The sequence below is a fragment of the Polypterus senegalus genome, chromosome 9, assembly GCF_016835505.1.
Source record: "Polypterus senegalus isolate Bchr_013 chromosome 9, ASM1683550v1, whole genome shotgun sequence".
Taxonomy (NCBI): Eukaryota; Metazoa; Chordata; class Cladistia; order Polypteriformes; family Polypteridae; genus Polypterus; species Polypterus senegalus.
In genome coordinates, this window is record NC_053162.1 from 95915844 (window position 1) to 95937078 (window position 21235).

The 21235-nt window shown below is 40.8% G+C and overlaps 1 long non-coding RNA gene across 1 annotated transcript; it reads left to right on the plus strand.

Annotated features, from left to right (window-relative positions):
• Positions 1-3866: 3866 nt before the first annotated feature.
• Positions 3867-4642, plus strand: LOC120534964. Its single transcript, XR_005634824.1, has 3 exons — positions 3867-3924; positions 4201-4326; positions 4508-4642. It is a non-coding gene; the product is annotated as an uncharacterized LOC120534964 (long non-coding RNA).
• Positions 4643-21235: the final 16593 nt, after the last annotated feature.

Consider the following 21235-nt stretch of genomic DNA (forward strand, 5'->3'; position numbering starts at 1 on the left):
GATTTAGCCTTTCTGGTTCAATTTTTGACATTAAGGTTTATAATATCTATCTTGCTTTGCTAAATTTGACCATTAAAGCTACTACACACTGAAAGGATAAATTTGACATTTTAATTTCTGTTATCAAGTTTGTATTTTGGATTAATACATGGCCGTTTTATAAACTTTTAAGAGCATGAATAATTTTCAAAGTATATATTCTAGGTTTGTATAAGAATTAACTTTTCCAGTAAAAGTAATTCAATTCTTTCATGATTAAAGATTTCCCTTTGGAGTATTCAGTTATTGGTCTTGAATCCCTATTTAGTTTGTTTGTTAAGCTTTTTTAGTATGTGGTTTTATTTCCATCTCATTTCCTTGTTAAGTATCTAATTATTTATTCTCCTAATTTTGCTTTATCTTGACTTTTGTTAATGCATTCCTATTAATGTTAATTGTTCTAGCCTTTATGTTTATTAAGTAGTCTGTTTAACTTTACATATTGTTAAATTGACTATTTAAGTGTATTTGCAAATAATGTGAAAAGCACCTGATTTAATTGTCATATCTATCTTGTAGTCCATCTGTCTGCCAGCATGAAACAACACAGTTCTCAGTGGACTGATTTTGTTCAAAGCTGACACATTTACTCGTGAAGGAAATTTGTAAGGCAAGTTGATTTTTTGTACAGATACAGCATGTGTTACAAATTTCTGAAATTTTAAAATCACACTTTGCATTGTGCATTAGCATTTTTTTTAACTCATCTATCTTGAAATTCCTTTGTTGGTTTCTAGTCTTAAGAATTTTCTTGTATTTGTGTCCCTCTTGTGGTCTTGCCCTCTTGCTTTAGTTTAATTTGGCTGTTTGTAAGAATGGTGTCCCTCAAGGGTCAGTGCTGTGGACGCTCTGATTTGCATTAAATCCATATAGGACTGGATAGGAAAATAAATAACAAGCTGATTAAATTTGCAGATGATTACAAGCTAAGTGGTTTAGCATATAATATATAATCAGCAAAATTATTACAGTAGGACTTGGATAGAATACAGGCTTGGGCATATTTGTTATTTGTGGCAGATGAAATTTAATGTCAGGAACTGTAAAGAATTGCATGTATGAAGTAAATATATTAGATTTTAATACACAATAGGTCCTGAAACCTGAAAGTACACCCTGTATGAAAGTCTAGGAGTCACAGTGGACTCGTAACTGTAAGCCCTTCAGGCAGTGTTTAGAAGTCATTTAGAAGGCTAGCAATCAACACTTATTTCAACATTTGTACCCAAAACACATGTCTGTGAAGGACAATCTGTAGCCATTGCTTGTTGGGGTTTCATATGATAGTTCAGGTCAAAAGAATCACCCAGGTTCTTCACATTCAATCCCAGTGAAGAAAGCCCAGAGGACTTCAATGGGAGCTGGTATAGTGACAGATAACTCGGGAGCAGTTTCAAATGTCGATTACTTGAGAGTCTTTTTTGTTGGAGGAAAATGATGTTATTAATGCAACCTTAAGCGGGTAAATACAAAGAATTTTTTCTGTCCTTAATGCTGATATTGTTGAAATCAGAAACAAACAACAGAAGCTCTCATTAATTTTATGCAGGTCCGTGATCAAGTGGAGTAGCATGATGCTGAGATACATTGCCTTCATGCTGAGACCCAATCTCTCCATGAGAAACTTTATAAACAAGAAGAGAGAGCAAAGAGAGATAACATCAGAATTATTGGAGTTCTAGTTAATGCTGAAAGCGGGAATATGTTCAGCTTTCTGGAGAAACAATGGATCATTTGGTTTCTGTGCATCTCTAATTTGAGGCCTGAAAATAGTATATATGGTATACAAGGAACAGTGACAGCACATGTCTATGTCCAATCATCGTCAAGCTTCTTCGTTATTCTGACTGAGTTACTATTCTGAAACAGGCACGCAAAAATCAAAATGTAACCTGTGAAGTTTGGAGGTTCTACTTCGTCTATGTGTGTTTGGCACAGGGAGAAAAAGCACCTTGGCGCCATTCTTTTTTGGCACTACCTTACACCACAGTTTCACAATAGCTCTCTAAACATTGGAGGGTTACCCATCTCCTATCCAACTTGGGCTTCAAAAGAAATCAGCACACTCTGCATTTTGTTTAATGGAACCTGGCCTGCTTCTTTCTAGTTTTGTAAAAGACAAAATATAGAAAAAATTCTTTCTTTTTCTTTTAGTACTTGCAGACTAAATCTGTTCCCAGGACATGTGGAATAACCCTGTCCCTGTTCCCAACCAACCATTAGTTGACTATTTTTTTGTCTTACACTTAAATCATTTCCTTTTTGTATGTCTACCTTCATGACTCCATAATTATACCTGTCCCAGTCACTCAGAAAAGGATCACTGATCTATCCCTGCTAACTCCATTGTGTTAGAACAAAATCTTTAAAAATATAAAAAAATCCTCTAGAAATTCTAATCATTAACACAGCAAATATAAAATTATCCATAGAGTTTATTATTACCCAAAGAGCATTTCCTGATGGGTTTTGCTCCTGATCCACTCTGTCACCAGTGCTACCTTAATGTACAGGACACTTTTCTCCACACATTGTGGGGATGTTCCACTGTTGCAGTTCTTTGGGCCTCAGTTGTTTTCATGTTCTCCATTTTATCTGTCTCTATTTCTTGCTCTCCTATTACTCTACTCCTTTTAGATTTCTCTACTTATGGCAAGCCAAATTATCATTCAGAGATACCTTTAAAACATTTAAAGATATCTTGAACACATTTAAAGATATCTCTAAATCTTTAAAGATATCTCTAAATATTTCCAGATATCTTTAAATCATTTGAGATATCTCTTAATCATTTGAAGATATCTATAAATGATTTAAAGATATCTGTAAATGATTTAAAGATATCTGTAAATGATTTATAGATATCTTGAAATGATTTATAGATATCTTGAAATGCATCTCGAATTAAGATATCTTTAATGCACTTCAAGATATCTTTAAATGATTTGCAGATATCTTTAAATGAGCGCTTGCGTATTTAAAGATATCTTTAAATGATTTGCAGATATCTTTAAATGAATTACAGATATCTTTAAATAACTTCCTCTTTATTTAAAGATATCTTTAAATGAATTACAGATATCTTTAAATGACTTCATCTTTATTTAAAGATATCTTTAAAACGAATTACAGATATCTTTAAATCACTTCCTCTTTATTTAAAAGTTGTACTCATTATTCAAAAATCACATCACTTCCTGTGAAAGGCTTCCGTTAATCGTTCGTTTATTATTGAATTACAAATATACTTGTATTTCTGTTTTCCAACGTCGAGTAGCGCAGTGTCACAATCACGCCCAGAGGTAATGCTCAACATTCATTTTATAGTAATTTTTCAGAGTTTTAATCATATATAGCACCGTTTCACACAAAATATCAATGCCAGCTGCACGTTTGGGTTTCTTAGTTCGAATAAAGGCGGTCGTTTCCAGTCCGACTCCTCGATATTTTACCTTTTTATTCTGCCGTTAGGATTTTTTTCCATATTTTTTGTCCATGTGTGTAGAATATGAAATATGAGAACGATTGTTTCGCCGTTTATGTTTGCTGTGCATAAGTTTCTCATAGCGCTTGTTATTTACTTATTTATATGAAAGTCAATTTCGACATGTTCATCATGCGGCTTTCCAACGACGACATTTAGATAAATGTGTGCTTATGTGTACTGTTTAGCTTTCCTTTTGCAGATCACATGTCAAGAGAGAGGGGTGAAGTCCAGCGAGTGTTAGCCCAGGCACTGACATTCGTACATCAAGCAGAAGAAGAACTTGGAGCAGACATGGAAGGGCAGAACTCGGCTGCAGATTCTGAAGCGGGCGCATTTGTTCGAAACTAGAGCCTTATTTCAAAGACGTTCAACTGCAGAGACGAATCACAGAAGAGGAGGTGATGACTAAATAACTTCCAAGTCGTGATACGGAATAATTCACTTCATAATTAAAAATTGCCCGTTTATCACGATTAATTCATGATGGAACCTTATATCCACTTTCCTTTGCAAGTTTGTCAGTCAGTCAGTTGGTTATTACACAACCCGCTATATCGTAACACAGGGTCACGGGGGTTGTGTATTTTAATTATAATAAGCGCATACTAACAAACATGTGATGTATTAGTGTTAAACTAATTCGTGAAACATAACCTCCCACTGTATTTTTATAGGCAGAAAATATAAAGGACGGGTTAGAGGCGATATTTGGAAAAGTAACTTGTTTCTGTTACAAAAACACAATGAAGACTTTGTCCCTCCACCATTAGAAATGGCCAGGTTGACAAGAAATGGTTTAGGTTAGTAATTTTAATTTACAGTATGGGTGTCTATATTTTGGCAGGTAAAGTATAAATTGTATTAATTATGAAGTGATTTCAACATCTGTAATTACACAGTCTATAACTAAAATCTCAAAAAGTGTTGTAAAATGTAATATTACAAAGAAATGGCCGTAGTTAACAATTTTAAATATTGCAGGTGTTCCTAAACATGAACAGCCTGGTTCTACTGAAAGATATGGCTCAAAGTCAATAATTCAAAGGAAATGGAATTTTTCTCGTTTTGAGAAGTTTGTACAGGATAGCTTTCCTGAAGCACCATTGCATTTGACCGGCTTCACTTTTGCAAAAGCAGAAAAGGCAGACGTGTTAAAAAACTTGTGCAACAACAATACATGATTTAGAATTGGAAATTGGAAAAGGGAAGATTTTTGTAGTTCCTGGACGAGATCTACCTCTACCAGTTCAGGTTTGTTTTGTAAGCAAACTTGTATTATAAATTAATATTGATAATATAAGTGTGAATATTTTTTTATTTGTTTCATTTTCACAGTACCATTTTGCAAAAGAAATCAACAGGCATCTATCTATCACATATAGTGCCTATTCATCCACAAACATGTACATGCATTATATAGCTGCTAGCACAATTTTTATATTGTCATACAGCTGACAGAAGCAGGAATGTCCTCAGTTACTTTTGCTGACAGACCTGTAACCAACTTGCAAAATGAAGGTCAGACCCAATTAGAAGAAGTGCATAATGCTTTGAGCTCAGAAATTCATCATGTAGGGAACAACCAGGAGAGGCTAAATGTCAATGTACAGACTATAGAAGACAGTCATCCCCAACATGAGGTAAGGGTATATTTCACAGTACTTCTTTAAGAAGTTGATAAAGTGTGCCAGCAGCTGGCAGGAGTTTACCAGGCAAAGGCACCACTAAAATGAAATATGGTGGGTGTTTGCAGTTGAATGTACTTTGACAGTAGGAGTGGTCCCAATCTGTATATACTTATCATGTATAGATGTCTTGTACAGCATTAGACGGGGTAATTTGCAAAAGGAAGCAAAGGTTGTGGCCTAGTGCCGGCCCAGCCCCTGGAAACTACCTGCTAGTCAGGGCCACCTCATAAGTTGCATACATTTCTCTATACTGAAATACCAAGATTCATTATTTAAAATTCTAAGATTAATAAGAGAATATCTCTTGTATGTTTGTTAGATAGAGAATGCATGTGTGGTTTATGTATTCTTTACAGATGAAGCATTACAATGTGAATGTTATACTGTATTGCAATTACTTAAAATGTGTTTTTACTATACCTAGACTGCATTTTTTCTAAAATTGTATTTATTTAGTAAAGCAAAAATGTATTTTAGGGTTATATACACTATTTATTTTTAGACTCCTGTCTTAGATGTTGAAGTTAGAGAAGAGTCAGTTCAGAGAGTAGCAGATGTTACAAACCAACCAGAGGTATGCAAACATTTTACAATTTTGTTTAAATATAAAAGAATATGATAAAAACATAGTGCCTGTTTGTTTGTATTACAGAATTGTACAAATTTACCACTCTAAAGCAAGTTTAATTTGAAAATCACTTTTCACATTGTGTTCCAATGTAAACCTTAATGTAAAAATAGAGAGAAATTTCAGGATTCTTTAACCTGATATTAATTAAAACATCCTTTTAATAAAACCATAGGATTAGGTTTTACAGTAGGAGCTGCAATTCTGAAACCAAAGACAAAATACTGTACTGTAGTTCTAGCAAGAGGTATATATCTTTAAGCTCATAAATTCTGGTACAGTTATAAAACCTCTATGGTTTCCAGCATTTAGTTTCTTATTAATCTTTATTTAAGTTTATAAGTACAAGGATTTATTAATAAAGCATTCTACTTTAGGTAAAATTTGGGGTTTACTTTTTAGTTTCAGTTGTTATCTCTGACTACTGAGGCAGCAACAGCAACACCACCACCTTCTCCTTTTGCATATGTAAATACTGGGACTCCAACAGTACGTATCACAGTTCATCTTTTCTCTGTCACATTCTGTTCTTGTCTACTGCAGTGTTTTCTAGTGCACCAGGATAAACTAAATGGTCTTTTATAAAGAGAAGAAAAACTATATTTATTAAATGTGGTTTTTAGCATATTCATTTTTGTTAAGGAGAGTTATACATTCTTTTAACTCATTGTGTAGTAAATTTACTAAAACAAAGAATTATGAGAGGGGTAGTAGTATAATGTCAGGCGGCTTCTGTCAAAATTTAATCCGAGTTTGATTGATGAGATTAAACCACGCCCCCTTTTAATCGAAGACCGGAAGTCCCGCCCCCACCCACCATCTGTTGTTAGTTGACCTTGGATGACCTTTCAGGAAGTCCCCTCCCCCACCACCGGTTGTTTTGTTGACCTTGGATGACCTTGATCCGGGCCCCTGTTGATTAATGACAGGAAGTCCCCACCCCCAACCACCGGTTGTTTGTTGACCTTTAGCCCAGCCATCTGTTTTCCCCAGGAAACTGTCAAGGGCAATTTGATGGATGCCCCACCCTCCTTGAACCCCCACCACCCCGCCCCCTGCTTGGCCACCTGCATTGCCCCATCTCACTAGGGCAAGTTCAGACATGCCCAAGGGCTGCCTAGGCCCCCCTTGAACCCATCACCACCCCACCACTTCCCAGCCCCCACCCCTCTTCCAAAGACAGGTTCAGGCATGCTGCAGCCGGTCCCTGGACAAGTTCAGGCATGTTCCTATCCATACCCAGACTGAATGGCCTGCCTAAGCCTCACTGCAGCACATGATGTCTGGTCCCCTTCTTCCTGGGACATACACATACAGGCTCCGTTGGACCGATCTAACTTGACGCCGTTCCTGCCAATATTGCTTTAGGTAAGAATCCCTGTATCTATGTAACAATTATTTTAAAAATATCTATCTATCTAATCGTTGCTATATCATTTGTAAACTCCCTTGTATTTTATCTAAGACAAAACAGCCTTTTCCTTCCCATCTCCGTGAAAATCCTTTCACAGACAGGCTCTGAGTTTAAAAGCATTCAGCAGCGCACAGAAAGACAAGCAGTCTAGCTTTTAGTAGCCCTGCAGGCGTGTGCTTGTAGTTCAAAGCACGTTGAAATACAAGCTGCCCGGCACCCTCTGCGCAGCCTGGCTTTTAGCAGTCCCTGCGCGCATCCGCGAGCTGGTCATTCCCAAAGCACACAGAAAGGATCTTTCTCTCTGTTCACACTGAGTCCGGGCGCAGCTAGAGCCGTCAGTGCATGCCATATGGGTGGAGCTGTGTGTAAGTTCACCTCCTCCCCTGACAGCTCCGCTGATTCAGTCCAGGCGCGCAGGCTTGTCAACAGCTGAGCGTAAGCCCCGTTCTTCCATTCCCAAGACGCATGGGTCTTTAAAAGTTAAAGGCTTTCATGATAGCGTGTAAAACCGAGATAACTAGTTCGCTATAAGACCTTTAAAAATCACACAGTTAAATAAGATGCAGCAGTTCCCTTATAATTCACGTTGGAGACGTCTAAATGCTAAATGAATCAATATATTTATAATTTGTATTTAAATCGATCTAAAACAACCCTTTTCTACCCCTGTTAATCCTCCCCTCATGAAGAAATCTGGATAGTTTTTCTAAAAGTTTGAATGGCTTAATCAGAGCGGATATCTCGGGCTAGAGAAAGGAACTTTAAAACTCTTTGTCAAAACAGGTTTTTCCAAAGCCCTCACCCTCACCTCCAAACCTAACCCCACCTCACATCACCTCACCCCACATCCGGCCGTCTGGAGTTGATAGTCGCTGGTGATTCGGTATCGAATCACCCTTACGCTCTTAGGACTGGGGTCAGGCGCTGACGTCCTTTAACCTCGGAGCAAAACAGAATGCGTCTGTTTAATCAAATCTACGAGTTACAACGGAATCTATTAATCAAATTCCGGATAACCATTAACTTTGTGACGGATCAAAATTTTTGCAAAGGTGAAAAGGTCTTGCGGAGATTCGTACAGATGTTTAAACAAATCTATTAGGCGAATTCCGGACCACACTGGACAAAGGGCCTTATACGGATGTCCGATTTAAATGATTGGGGCACATTGTAAAACACCCCGCTTCTTGGATCTATAAATAAGCCGCGGTCGGACCCCCAAGCCCCATTTTCTCTACGGATCGTTCAGAACAAGAAAGATGAATTTCTCCCAGCACGGTTTGTCAGAACGATTTTATTAGAATTATATATTATAATTTTAATGAATACATCTAAATGAAATCTAATTATTCTTCATACAGACGAAACTGCAGCAGCTGCAATCAATGAACACCCAGGTAAGGCTATTCATGAATCTTATATGCTTTAAATGAATATGCTTTAAAAACTGAGGGCTGAATTCTTATATTTTATCCTTAGAGCTGTTCATACCCGTCGATTCGCAAAATGGTAAAACCTTTTTAATATATCTTGTTTAATTGTGTACGGCATGCTTATTAGCATTTAGGCGGAGCCTTCGTGTATCGGAGGGCTCTTGGTAGCAGCGTGCATGTATAAGCGTTATGTGTTTGTCAATATAAAACTGTTTATAACATGTTTCTTCTGGGCTGATCCGTTCATGAAATGGTTTGAGGAGTCTATAAAAGTGTCTCAACTAACCGCATGAACGGCGTGCGTGAGTGAATATTTGCGTATAATTACTGGGATGTAATGGAAAATGTCTTGGAATACAATAAAGTTATTTCAAGGCGTGCGGTTGATTCCTTTATTTTTATTTATTTATTTTTTCTTTAGAATTATTTATACAGATAGAGTCGCCAATCGATTTCGATATTCAAGGTGAGATTTTTTATTAAAATGATAAAATGTTTACAAAGTGTCTATGGCGGTCATGTGAGCGCACGACCACGGTCTATGGCGTCGTGCGCGCGCGCACTCTGGTGTGTGCACCGTCGTGCATGTCGCAGGCGTGCATGTAATTACTAGCGTTCGAAGCCCCGGCGTTGCTAAAATGAAATGTAAGACGTACTAAGGTGCTTTAGACGTGTCAAAAGTATTGTTGAATCATCGGGTAAATGAATATTATAGCGTGTTTCTGTATTTATGAGATTATATTTTATTACCTTGAGACCCGATTATTTTGAAAATGATTTACCCAATTTAGTTTAGGGATTGCTCATGCAGTTTGTTAAAGTGCTTCGGGTAGTTACAAGAAGCCTATCGGGTTGAATAGGGGTGATGCATATTAAAACGTTGTGTGATAATTAACCGTTTGAGGGGCGTGCGTGTGTGTGTGTGTGTGTGCGTGTGCATGCATGCATGCGCGTAAGCACGTAGAGCAGCTTGTGTATGTATGTGGGTGTCTGGATTGGTGCTTGGTCATTTGGTTCAGCTGCTGCAAGAGCACGTGTAGAGCAGCTTGTGTATGTATTTGGGTGTCTGGATTGGTGCTTGGTCATTTGGTTCAGCTGCTGCAAGAGCAGGGATTGGGAAATGTTATTTTAAATAGGGGTGTATTTTGTTTTGTAGACGAAAATTCTGTACAAAACCAAACAGATTCTCAAAGGGATTACGCTGATTTGTACAGTCACGGTAAGTGGCCTTTTCAATTTATGGATGAAACTTTGGGGAACACACTTATCTGCAGATTTTGTGTAAAGAGTCCTTTAACTGAGAAGGTTATAATTTTATTTTCAGATTCAACTTTCCCGGGTGTTTTAACACAATTGCTGCAAGGTTCAGACACTCTAGAACTCTACAAAAACTGGGAGGATCCAGAACCAACCACAACTTCTCAGAGCATCAGGGGGTATTCTCCAACAGCCTCTCAGAGCAGCCGAGGGCAGCCTCGAGCATCAGGGGTATTCTCCAGCAGCCTCTCAGAGCAGCCGAGGGCATTCTCCGGCACCCAGCCAGAGCAGCCGTGGGTATTCTCCAGCGCAATCGTCGGCGTCTTCTAATTCTAGACGCCGTTCATCCCCCAGGTGGGGAACTTTACCGACATCGCCTCACTCTGAGCGAGGATCTCGGCGAAGAAGTCGTTATTCACCCCGATATTCCATCAGCCTGACCACGACCGGAGACATCGCGAAAGACTGGTTCTGTTGGGTGGCGTTCTACGCTGGGCATTTGAACAATTTATAGAATTAGAGTCTCCTGGGTACAATTCCGTACCCGACATGAGTTTACATTTGCTGCATCTGTATACTTTTTCCAAGGTTCTACCCAGAAATTAAAGAATAGGTTTTATATTTACTTTTTTTTTCTTTCAATAAGAATAACATTGAATGCAAATTTTTATTTTCTGTGCTTATAACTGTAACCTTTGCTTAAATTTAGGTCATGCCTGAAAACGGGTCTAGCGGCAGCAGCAAAGAACGCGACAGCAGTGACAGCAGCAGCGACAGTGAAACAGACAGCTTCCGTGAACGCGACAGCAGTGACAGCAGCAACGACAGTGGAACAGACAGCTTCCGTGAACATCCTGTAGGGCGCAAAGGTAGGAAAAGGCCGTCCAGTGAAAACCTGAGACTATTAAAAGAGATGTCTGATAACCTTGAATATTCTATAAAACCCCCTAAAATACCTACCCCTCCGCGATCACCTGAAATTGTTCATTCACCAACCCCAGTGACACATCCTATTGACAATTTTGATCTCATTGATACATCGCTCCAGGTTCTAAATTCTGATGAAATAGCCGTAGTTAACGCTCTGTTGGAGCTTTTGAAGAATACCTCTTCTCAGGACAGAACGTCATCAGGCCCTTCACAACAACCAATTGCCCTAAACATGTATGTAGAATCCCCACAGCCTTCTACCTCAGGAATCTCGGGACCTAGTAAGGCCAGTCTTCAACACCCACCTGTTGACGACTTAAAAGAGCGGATACTTCCTCCCCACATCCTCAGACAGGATCAGGAGTGACTAATTCGTCCGGGGTAAACTTGAGTCTCGAAACCAACTCTCCACAGCCATCTACCTGCATACGGTGAATCCATCGTCTCCAGAGCCGCCAGTAAGTTCCCCACAACCCTCTACACCGCACACGGGAATCCGTCAGTAATTTCCCCACAACCCTCTACCTCTCGATTAAATAATTTGTCTATAACGGATCGTCCAAAATTTAACAATATCGAGATTAGACACCGCTTCAATTTTTCAGAGGCCTACACACTTGATTCATTCGCCGAAGTTTTTAATCATATACACGAGACCCTTCAGCAAATATTAGACAGTTTTACGAACACTTTGAATCCTATGGATCTAGTTCAGTTAGAATTACGTGCCGAATCTCTCAACCCCAGTGTTTTCTCCCTAACCCCAGCTGGCCTGCTTTCTGTTGAAGACTTTTTTAATCAAATTGAATTACTTCTCCAGAGTCACGCTACTATTTTAGCCGATTCCAGTCTGGCGTTAATCGTTCAGGTGGTCAGGGTTCCATCTGGTGGCGGCGGGCTAGGCGTAAAGCCTGTTCCCTATTCAACGATGTAATCCTTCAAAAGAAACGGAAGCACCTATGGAACTCCTTTAACCGGGATGATCAGTGCTGTTTTGCCAGGGGTTTGCTGGCTGTATTAAACGATAAGTTCAGAAACAATCAGAAATTGTGTGAACAAGAGGCCCGCCGTCTGCACGTTGGGGTCGGTTTATCAACGGATCAGAAAGTAGCGTTTTCAGATGTCGAAAAATTTGAGAGGCTACTAGGTATTAAAATCATCGTCTGGTACAGGGAACCGAACACCATCGCTCTATTAAAATTTGAAGCAACCCAGGTTAGAAAAACAAAGACGGCGTTCCTGTTTTTGCACCAGGATCATTATTACGGTATTTTGAATCTAAAAGGTTTTCTGGGGTTTTCCTACGTCTGCGATTTCTGTTACACGGGATATTCTATACCGTCACGGCATCGCTACGAACAACACTGTGATGTCTGTTTATCTACAAACTGTCTATTAGTTGACGAGGAGGCTTTACGATGTCCCGATTGTCGTCGTTTCTGTCGATCAGGGGTTTGCTTCGAAATCCACAAAACCCCAAATGGAATGAAAAGACGTCGGTCTGAAAGTATATGCAACGTCCTTAAAGTCTGTGTTCTCTGTTACGAGAGATACAGCTTGAAAGCCGGTTCAAAACCTCACAAGTGTCGACCCAAACACTGTCGCGTTTGTAGAGCAGTCGTAAAAGAGTCGGATGAAAACCATCAGTGTTTTATTCAAAGCTTACCGCAAAGACCAAACCATGAAAAATACGTGTTCTACGATTTTGAGTGCCGTCAAGATGCTGGTACACACATCCCCAATTACATCCACTGCATGCATTGGAACGGTCGATCATGGAGATGGGCCGGCGAGGACTGCGTAGCAAAATTCTTTCACAGATATCGATGTCCGAAATACAAAGATTACACGTTCATAGCTCACAATTCTAAGGGGTATGATGGATATTTCCTCATGAAATATCTCATCGAAAGCGGGCAAACTCCATTTGTTACATCTCAGGGTTGTAAATTAATGTGCTTTATAGAAGAAGATTACAACTTGAGATTTATCGACTCGTTGAACTTCTTACCTATGAAATTGAGCAGTATGCCCAAAGCCCTGGGATTCCAGGCTCAAAAAGGGTACTTTCCCCATTTCTTTAATACCGCTGAAAATCAAAATTACATCGGCCCATACCCGAGCCTAAATATTACGGCATTCAACACATGATGAGCCAGGAAAGAGAGGAGTTTTTGTCTTGGTACGACTCTATTAAAAGCGGAACCTTCAACTTTAGACAAGAAATGGCGTACTATTGTCGAAACGACGTGGTTATTTTGAGAACTGCCTGTATGAAATTTAGAGATGAAGTGATCGGGATCGGTAATATTGATCCTTTTCAGTGTATGACCCTAGCTTCTCTCTGTATGTCCATGTACAGACAAAACTGCATGCCTGATAATGCAATTGGAATCATTCCTACTGACCATTACAAAAGCACTCACAAAGCTTATTCTAATGCTTCTATTCAGTGGCTAATGTTTCTTTCCGAGAAGGAAAAAATAAACATTCGACATGCGCGGAATCACGGTGAAGTCAAGATGGGGTCCTTTTATCTAGATGGTTACGCCGAAGTTCAGGGTGTCCCGACGGCCTTTGAGTTTGCTGGCTGCTTTTATCACGGATGTCCAGAGTGCTACGATCGCAAGCCAAACACCCTCTTACGGGGCGTCTTATGCAGAATTGTTTAAAGCGTTTAACGATAAACTCATTAAATTGCGGGAAAACTTTAATCTGACGGTGAAAGTGCTTTGGGAACACGCTTGGGAGCGCATGAAAAAAGAGGACGCGAGCTTCAAGATTTCTTAAGACGCTTTGAGTTTCCTGAACCTATCAATCCCGTGATGCCCTTTATGGAGGCGAACAAACGCGATCAAATTATACCATAAAGTCCAAGGTGACGAGCAAATGCAATATTACGATTTTACAAGTCTGTACCCCTACGTCAACAAAACTAAAACCTACCCGATTGGCCATCCGACCTTTATTTTTGAGGAGTTTGGCGATCTTAAGCAATACCGGGCTCATTAAAATCACCATGCTCGCCCCGCAATTTGTATTTTCCGGTCCTCCCTTTAAGAATTTGCAATAAATTGATGTTCGTTTTGTGCCGTACGTGTGCAGAAACCCAGACAACCACCGGCCTTTGCCATCACAATGATCGGGAAAGGTCTTTAACAGGAACCTGGTGCAGCGTCGAAATACTCAAGGCCTTAGATAAAGGGTACAAAGTTTTAAAAATTCATGAGATATGGCACTACGAGCAGAGTACCGCAGATTTATTTTCCGAGTACATCAAAATTCATCTGAAAGGCAAACAGGAGGCCTCTGGATGGCCATCTTGGGCCGTGGGCGAAGCGTCCGGCGCTATGTTGACGACTATTTCTTAAAAGAAGGCGTCTTATTGGGCGTGAAAACATAGCCTCCAACCCGCCAAGAGACAAATTTCCAAGTTATTTCTGAATTCTCTTTGGGGAAAATTCGGTCAGAAGCCTAACCAACTGACCACGGCGTTTGTTAAACACACCCAAGAATTCTTTGATTACCTGTTCTCAGACATGTATCAGGTCTCCTATTTTGGCTTTGTCAGCGAAATCGCTCAGGTGCAGTGGAGGTATGCGGATGACCGATCGTGGTACCCGCCCTGTCAATGTGGTGATCGCCGCTTTCACCACGGCCTATGCTCGGCTAGAATTATGCAATTGCTGGATCGTTTAGGACCGAGGATTCTGTATCATGATACAGATTCCATTATCTTCACAGCATCGCCGGACAGTACACACGCCGCTCGGCGACTATTTAGCGAACTCACCAGCGAACTAGATCCTGATGACTACATTGAAGAATTTGTTTCTGGAGGTCCAAAACATCTGCGTACAAAACGTTCAAAGGCAAGGTCTGCATGAAAGTAAAGGGTATTACTCTCAATCACCAAACGGCTCAAGAGGTAAACCTATATTCGTTAATGGATCTAGTGCATAGTTTTGTAGAAAACGATCTCACAAAAGAAATAACCGTTCATGGTACGCAGATTCATAGGAACAAAAGACCCTGGCGTTGCAAAATCACCCACTCAGAAAGAGATTCAGAGTGGTGTACAACAAAAGGGTTCTCTTGCCTGATTACACATCTCTACCCTATGGATACTAAAGAGGGCTTTGATGTAAGACTTCAACACCCGTTCTCAAAAATAGTCTCGGGACCCTCCTGTTCGGGCAAATCGCATTATGTGAAAAAGCTTTTGGAACACACAGACCATGTGCTTTCTCGCCGCCCTGACAATATAGTCTGGTTTTATAGTTGTTGGCAGCCTCTGTACGACGAACTACTAGCCAGATTTCCCAAAATCAAATTTTTGGAGGGATTACCCGCTTCCTTAAACGACGATGAACTACTACCGCCTGATCGAGTTAACTTGGTGATCGTCGGCGATTTGATGGAACAGGCGAGCCATAGCCAAGAGATAGAGAGGGCCTTCACAAAATATACTCATCACAGGAATTTGTCCATCATTTACTTGGTCCAAAATTTATTTTTCAAGGCAAGAAAAGTAGAACGATAAATCTGAATGCCAATTACATCACCCTTTTCAAAAACCCGAGAGATAAGCTGCAAATCACTAATTTAGCGCGTCAAATGTACCCCGGTAGGGTGAAATTTTCTTGGAGGCCTTTGAGGACGCTTCGCGACAACCTTACGGTTATCTGTTGGTGGATCTGAAAGCCCAGACGCCTGGCAATTTCGTTTACGTGCGGTATGTTTCCCCGGCTGGCCTGTGCGCGTCGTCGTGAAAAGATAAAGGCGGGCGATTTTCGGTATTTGAAAAACAGGCGGCATGTCGTGCAGAATAAAAGAAATCTCCCTTTGCTCAAGACCCTGCACAGGGTCTCCTGTCGCCAAGAAAAGCGATGCTGGCGAGGCTCCTGACGATTTCATTTATGCTCTGGCGAAATAGCTCTCAATACTTTAAAAGGCCATGTCCCCTGACTTCTAGGCAGTTCAAGTTGCTGAAGAAGCATCGTTTGCCGTTAAAAACTCAGCGATAAAAAACTGCCCGTTAAAAAGAAAAAAGCCCTTTTAAATCAGAAAGGAGGTTTTCTCGGAGCCCTGCTAAGCGTGGCCATTCCTTTTATTACTAGTTTAATAGCTTCGAGAGTATAAATATGGAATATACGCGTAAGATGTACCTGGTCCCTCAACAACAAATGACTCAGTGGCATCAGAAACCCCAGACTTCCAACGACATTTTAAGCGCTACGGAAAGCGAACTGGATAAACAGATGAAACACATACTTGAACGCGATGATTTGGCGTCGATGCAAAAGTAAATCTTTATACGGCCGTCTTGCAAAGATACCTTACCTTTGTGAAAAAAGCGGATAAAGAAACCGGTTCTCTGACATTATTGATGCCTGTCGAGAACCAGGAGGTGCCGCCAGAGGCACTCAAAGATGCACCTAGTACCCCAGAAGAACGGGTGTACGACGAGATTTTAAAAGTGCTCGGATAAATCAAAGAAATATACTGAAATAATTTTACAGAAAATGACGCATCACCCTAATACAACCTATTGGAATGGCTTGGGAGAGTTTGTGTTTCGTGGAGAGTCGTTACCCGGAACGAATATGGTTGATCTAATGCGGAACTTAACAGCCCGTCATAACATACCATCCTATCGGAGACCTAGGGGTTGGAAAGAATTTATTAAGGCCCTGGCGGCTTGAACATTCCGACCTCGGCCGTACCAAACATGGACACTAGAGAACTTCTAGAGAGTTTCAAACCAACCTCCCCAGACGGAGCTTCTGCTGTCTCTGCTGCCTCTGCTGCCGGCGTCTGCTACCGATACACCTGTTGGCAGGAAAACCAGATCTCACAAAAGAATGAATGGATTCCTTATTGAAATGTAATTATATTTTTTGTTTAATAAAATATTATTTTTTTACACAGTTTGCCTATTCTTTATTAAGATAATTACAGGGTCCAGAACTTTGCATGCAGGGTTGATCCTGAAAGCTTCTTAAAGTGTTCTTAGACAAGGTGTTGACAAAATTTTGAACCATATCATCGTTCTTGGTGACTTCATTAAAATACAGGTTCATGACCTCTTGATAAGAGCGTCCTTTTCCTCTATGGTGCAGGAAAAAATACAGTGTTGTCCAGAGCGGTGGAAAACCAGTTTTGAAGCTGCGGGTATGGTGAATAATTTCTTTACAGTTTCTGTTTAAAAAACTGTATATTTCCTCAGGAAAATAGATAAAGTCTGGTGGAGCTCCATAGGAATCAAAAAATTCTCCAATTCCGTCTTCTCTGAGATGTATCGCCAACCAGTGTTCTCCGGGTTGTTTTTGACGGTGAGTATTGACGATGATCATGGTCGGAGCTCCGTAAGTATCTTTTAGGCAGTTCGTGCAAGCCAACACTCCGTAAAACAGATTTTCTGTGTACGGATTACTGGACATGAGTTTGTTGATCTGCAGGGTATTCATGCTTTTTAGTAATCATAAAGTATATTTCTTCTCTGGTTTATTTCAATAATGTTGTCAAAGACCGCGTACACTATTAGATTCACAGTATGGGGTAGGGGCTGCAGCGGATTTCAAATCTCATGTTCCCTGTTTTCATCAATGAGAAATGGTCCCCGCATTCTTGATCTGGCGTCAAATCAAAGGCAAACAGGGTGTAACCTTTAGAGAATTCAGAACGGCTGATGGCTAGAGGCTGGTCTTTCAAGTGTTTTCCGTGGCCAACACCAGGTTGTAATATTCTCGGCGGTGGTGTCATTAGCAAAATTGGGCTGAAATGGTTTGGCGGGAATCTGTTCTCCGTCCAAATACAAGGCCAGGAATTCCACATGGTTATGTTTGAAATTGAAGGGGTTTCTGGCGTAATCCCCGGAAAAGGCGTCATTATCCACCATGCCTAGGACCACGTACTTGGGTAATTGTCCCAAGAACAAATTCTCCTGATTGCTCACCCGAATCCCGGCCGGTAAACTGAGAACTTTCATATTCACTCTTTCCAAGGGGTACTTGGCGTTGGCGTTTGTGAGTGCGTGTCGTGCCCCAATTTCACCGCCGCTGAAACTTTAACTTTCTTGACAAAAGAGAGGCGGCTAAAATGTTTACTTTGTAACGCTTCGGCATCTCCGGACATCAGACAGAATTCATTTTGCTACGCACCATTTTTATTCTGACGTCCACTCCGTTTAGAATTAATTTTTCTTGAAAAATAGGTCAGAATGAATAGATCCAAGGAGTTCTACTGTCTTACCCTGGGCGTATAACCGTTTCTTTTTGAACCCCTCATTCGGACCGTCCAAGGTTGTGTTTTCATGTTTCGGCCGAGTCTTTGTAAAAAGACCGTACCAAATTGGTACTTGAGAGTTTCACTGCTGTAATTTAACAATCCCTCAAAAGGGCCCTATACGGGTAAAGGTTGGAACTCTGGGATATTAGCGATCTCCCAGGGTTACATCCACTTGTGAGAATAAAGCGGCTATCGGATAATTAACAAAGGCTACCTTGGCCACGGGGGTGGATTAGTTCCGTCGGCATTGGCGATTTTGCAGCGGACGTGTAGAAGCGTGTTATTCAGGTCCAAGTAGTCTTCCCCATTCCGGTAATCAGAAACTCCAGCGGGCGACTTCAGATAGAGCTGAGAGAGGGGACCTCGACATAGATGCTTTTTTCTACACTAGTCTGAGTATAGGGTACCGTAAACAAGTCCAGTTCGGATTTCACACACTCTTGAGACATTCGATGAACGAAAGACATCTTGAGTTAAAAAATGTTTTTCGATTTCTTTTTTCTGCGGGCGGGACTTATCCTTGTGGCGGAGAGAAGAAAATGAAGTAAAAGCTGAGCGGCGTCTTTTTGATGATCGGGGCAGGTCGTGACCCGGGAGGCCTCTTACGTTTAGTTTTCCTCATCACCATTAGGCCAGCCCCAGCTTGATTTTCTTCGTTTCCTCGAGTCATCGCTCCTGACACGGCTCCAGCCACCACGTCTTTGACAATATTCTTAGCGGCTGATTTAATGTGTGGCTTGACAATTTCGAATCCTCTTTTCAGGAGAGGCAAAGCTCTTCTAAATAACCCTCGAAATATCCCTCCGATCCCAGAGCCGTACATCACTGGGGACCCAGAGAACCCGGGGAGTCCGTTACGGCTTGGGCTTCATAATAATGCACGTAAGGGTTGGGGTCCAGGTAAGATCTCATCTCAGTATTAGTCGTGTATACACCTCTTGGAGGGTCTGAAATGTAACTTGACTAGGACCTTGCCAAACTGAAATGGAACCGCTTTGTTCTGATCCGTCTTTATTTCAATGGTCAAAGTATCAAACTGATTCTTGCTAACCGGAACGTAGTGCGGTTTGTCGTAGGTGATTGTGGTAATCTTATTCATCTCATCCTCAATATGTACGCATCTCAAGAGAGGGACGTAGCTGTCTCCGACTCTTTGGTGAGAAACAATGTCGCTGTAGGCGTACAAGGAATAAAACCCGCTCTGATATCCGCGGGGTAAGGAGCTTCATTCACCAGACCAATAGTTTTGTCGGATGAGCTCCTAGAATCCTACCTAATTGTCCCTTGACATGCAGAGTTTCATCCTTCACAGTGTTTGAGAAATAGAATCTACGCTTTAGAGCTATAGGGAATTTCGCAGGGTCTGATGAACGGGACTCCAAGAATTTCGAATCTTTCAACACCACTTCATTCATCTTGTCTGACACTTTCTCGACACTAGAGTAATAGCCCGCGAATACTATAAAATTTAGCTATTAGCGGATTCACCAACATAAATTCATTATCCGGTTTGTCTAGGGTATTCCAGGTGTGCGGATACTGAATTTCGGCCAATCCAACTTCCCAGGGGCCCTGTAGTTCGATTGGGGCGGATAATTTGACGGTAAATTCGGCGATGGTATTATTAGGGAAAACATCTTGGGAAGAATTGCTGGGTAGTACAACGTAAAAGCTTTTTCTCTCCATTGTGATCAGACCGTGAATGAAATACTAATTTTGATTCTCAGTATTTAACGTCTTGCGCATAGCTTTCAGGGATCCAACTGTTAAACTTTTGGGCCACCGAACCATTTCACCAAAATATGCTTTTTCTACGGATATTTTTTCGCCAAAATCTTTTCAATCCTAAAGGCGTCCATTACCTCGAATCTTTTGTAACTCGGCGTCGTAAAACGAACCTATAATGTCTTCACCGTCATAATCCTTGAGCTTGTAGGCGGGCGGATCCCTGGGGACTAGTTCAGAAACGGTAAATACCTCGTCTGAAAAGGTTTGTTCGTAGCCCTTGGTAAAAGGATTCCGGGATTTTGATACTCTGACCGTATCGCCGACTTTGAATTTATATTTTAGATTTCTTTTGGTTTTAGTTAGGCCGTATAAGTTTTTAAAGACTTTCCAAGAATTGGAACTACTCACCTCAGCAGGGGCCATTTTATACCTCGGTGATAGCTGAGATTATAAGATTTCACCAAGTCCTGTAGCCCGGCAGATAGGACCGGTATTCCGGGAGCTGAAATAACGCCACATTTTGGTCTTCAGAGTTCGATTGAACCTCTCCACCACGAAGCCTTTAATTCACTAGCTGTGGTGAAATGTTTTATCCGTGTTTGTTGATCAGGCTTTGAAATTCCCGATTGAGAAACTCTTTACCGCTATCCGTCTGAAGTTTGACGGGTACTCTACCTTCCTCCAAAATTTCTCGAAAAGCCCTGGTTACTTCTTTACCCGTTTTGTTTTTCAGAACCCTGACCCAAGCGTATTTAGAAAGAATATCTATACAAGTCAGTAGATACTTGTAACCTCTGTTATACTCGGACAGGTTTGTCATATCCGCCAGATCGACCTGCCATTGGCGTCAATATTGGAAACATACACCTTATTCCTTTTAAAATGGATTCTGGCCGGTTTATGTATCGTGTAGGTGTATTGCCCAGATAACCAATCTGACACTTCTTGGGACCCAATATGGTGACCCGCTTGCGAGAGCTCTTTTCAAGGAATCCTTACCCCCAAGGATCCGGGATTCTCAGAGTTATAATATGTTTTTCCAAGACCTGCTCCATCGCGGTGATAAAACAGACACTGACACCAGTTAAAAATTAGAAAACCTTTATTTAAGAGTCTGAATTTTTTCAGGCGTTTGTGTTTTCAGGCTCAGAAAGACCCATCAGCTCTATCATATCATCAAGTTCCAGGTCATATTTGGTCCACAGATTCATATGACCCTCATGATTAATATTTCACAAAACTCATTTGCCACACGGGTTACACAGTAGGAGTATTCATCCATTTCATAAAATGACTGCATTACAGTATCATGAATAGAGCTGGTACTTTCAAATTCATCTA